At 37.3% G+C, this 3177-nt stretch overlaps 1 pseudogene; it reads left to right on the forward strand.

Moving 5' to 3' along the window:
- LOC144241582 (NADH dehydrogenase [ubiquinone] 1 alpha subcomplex subunit 5-like) overlaps positions 1-1458 on the forward strand; it is a 16321-nt pseudogene extending 14863 nt beyond the window's left edge.
- The last annotated feature ends 1719 nt before the right edge of the window (positions 1459-3177 follow it).

Here is a 3177-nt window from a genome sequence, read left to right on the forward strand (position 1 = left end):
TGTTTATTCCATTTTATAATTGGTAAGAAACTGGGGAGGGAGTCAAGCTCACTTTTAGCCTGAATCGTCTTGTAAATTTGACCTGTGACCATGTGACATGTTATTTTCATTAAGGAAAATCAACTCTATCCCTTTTGCCTTCATGATTTCTTCTTATACCAGGTTTACACAGAAATGGGAAAGTATTCTGGGCAGGAAAAATATAAGGCCCTGACCAAAATATGAAAACCTAGAAACACAAATACATATAGATTCCATCATGGCCTAGATGTGATGTGCAAACTTTATTCACTCATTCCTTTGTCTCCTAAAAATTAAAGAATGGCTTTCTCTGCCCTTTTAACTCAAGGGCTGAGGCGAAGCAACTAAGAGTTGGTCTGTATGACACAGTGGGGGTGGGGTGGTCCTGAAGAAGACTAGAAGAAATAATTACTAGATTCAGATACCAGCCTTCAGACAACAGAGCCAGAGTAACACAAAATTCTTGATGTAAAAAACAAATAAACATAACTCTCATTCCTATGATCATTGGCTTAACGTGATCAGGCTGTTCATTGAGAATATCACTGATTCAGTCATACATTCAACAAACATTTATTGTATCCAATCTAGCATGCCTTATACTTGGCGAGGGGAATACTGAGGTCTCAATGCTTCTAGAGCATGAGGCCAGAGGGTACTGAAACCACCCTATTTGGTGACTGTTTTTCCTGTGCTTAGAAATAATGGATACACTCTTCAATAAAATACTAGCAAACCAAATCCAGCAACACATAAAAAGGATTATATACCATACCTAAGGAAGCTTTATTCCAGGAATGCAAACTTGGTTTAATATCTGAAAATCAATTAATGCTATATAACAGGACAAAGAACAAGAAACATATGATCATCTCAATAGAGGCAAACAAACAAACAAACAAAGGCTTTGATTCTTGCATGATAAAGATGTTCCCAAACTAGGAAGAGAAGGGAATCTTCCGATAAAGGGGGTCTATGAAAAACCCACAACTAACATGATACTAAATGGTAAAAACTGATTGCTTTCCCTCTTAGATCTGGAAGAAGACAACAAGAACATTCACTCTTGGACTCTGTCATGGTGGATTTGCTAAAAAAAAAAAAAAAAAAAAAAAAAAGACCACCAGCCTTGTGGGACATGTCAGTCACATGACAGGCTAAGAATACTGAACACAAAGATTCTCGATGTTCTTGAGCAAATTCCTAAAAAGGCAGCATATAGAAAATATACAGAATAGAATACAAATGAGAAGCTGAGCATGGTTAGAGTGGAATCAGATGTTAAGAAATTTGAAGACCAGCTCAGGGCGGCCGACTAGAAGAGGTGATTCGTCAGGCTGAAAATGAACTAAGTCTGGCAAGAAAGATGACACACTGGAAATGAAGGTAGCGTTTGGTGGAAGAGCCTCCGCCAACCAATGGAAATGGCCAATATAATCATTATTAAATGACTAGTGTGTTACTTGTGGGGATGAGCACTGAGTGTAATGTGGAAACTAATTTGACAATAAACTATTTGTAAAAAAAAAAAAAAATGACTAGTGTGTTGATGGAAAACCGATGTAATTAAATGTTCTGTTATATATTAAAAAAAAAAAAAGATGTTCATTCTTGGCACTTCTAACTTCTACTTACCATGATAGTGTATGATGAGTGAGGGCAATTGGACAAGGAAAAGAGACAAAAGACCTTGAGACTGGAAAATAAGAAGTAAAATTATCTCTACTTGCACATGACATTCTCAAAATGAAATAAGAATATAATTTCATTTATAATAGCATCAAAAATAATAAATAGGCAGGGATAAATTTAACAAAGAAAGAACAAGACTTCTACATTGAAAACTACACAACATTGTGGAGAGAAATCAAAGAAGATCTAAATAAATGAAAAGTCATTCGTGTTTACATATTTAAAGACTTCATATTGTTAAGAGAACAATATTATTCAACACAATCCCCATCAAACTCCCAGCTGGCTTTTTTGCAGAAAGTGACAAGCTGATTGTAAAAGTCATACAAAAATGCAAGGAGACTAGAATAGGGAAAAGAATCTTGCAAAAGAAGAACGAAGTTAGAAGACACTTTTCTGTTTCAAAACTTGCTACAAAGCTATAGTAATCTAGACAGAACAGCACATTAGTGGACAGATCAACAGCATAGAAGTTCAGAAACAAACCTTACATATACTATCAGTTGATTTTTGACAAGGTGCCAAGACAATTCGATAGGGAAAGAATCATCAACAAATCAACAAATGGTGCTGGACAACCTAGAGATCAACATGCCAAAGAATGAAAACTGGAACCCTACAATACACCACACATAAAAATTAACTTAAAATAACTGATGGATGTGGGGGGGAGGGGGGGATGGGCACGGAGGAGGGCACTTGTGGGGATGAGCGCTGGGTGTTATGTGGAAACTAATTTGACAATAAACTATTTGTAAAAAAAAAAAAAAAATTTAACTAGGGGCCCCTGGGTGGCTCAGTCTGTTAAGCGCCAGATTTCAGCTCAGGTCATGATCTCACAGTTTCTAAGTTCAAGCCCCACACTGGGCTCTCTCCTGTTGCAACAGAGTGGGCTTCAGGTCCTCTGTTCCCCTCTCTCTCTGCCTCTCTCCCGTTCAAGTGTGCGTGCACGCTCAATCTCTTTCAAAATAAATAAACTTTAAATAAATAAAGTTGGGGCGCCTGGGTGGCTTAGTCGGTTAAGCGTCCGACTTTCGCTTAGGTCATGATCTCGCAGTTCGTGGGTTCGAGCCCCGCGTAGGGCTCTGTGCTGACTGCCAGCTCAGAGCCTGGAGCCTGTTTCAGTCTGTGACTCCCTCTCTCTCTGACCCTCCCCTGCTCACGCTGTCTCTCTCTCTCTCCTAGAAATAAAACTATTTTATTTATAAAATAAATAAATAAAGTAAACAAAAATGTATCTCAGACTTAAATGTAAGAGCTAAAATTATAAAACTCTTAGGAGAAAACTTAGGTATAAATCTTCTTGACATTGGTTAGGCAATGGTTTCTTAGATAGGACTCCAAAAATACAAAGAAAAGAAAAAACGGTAACCTGGAAATAATAAAAATTTCAAAATTCTGAATTGCAAACTATATCAAGAAAGTGAAAAGACAACTCACAGAATGGGAGAAAGTATTTGTAAG

This window comes from Crocuta crocuta, unplaced genomic scaffold (genome assembly GCF_008692635.1).
Source record: "Crocuta crocuta isolate KB4526 unplaced genomic scaffold, BGI_CrCroc_1.0 scaffold25, whole genome shotgun sequence".
Taxonomy (NCBI): domain Eukaryota; kingdom Metazoa; phylum Chordata; class Mammalia; order Carnivora; family Hyaenidae; genus Crocuta; species Crocuta crocuta.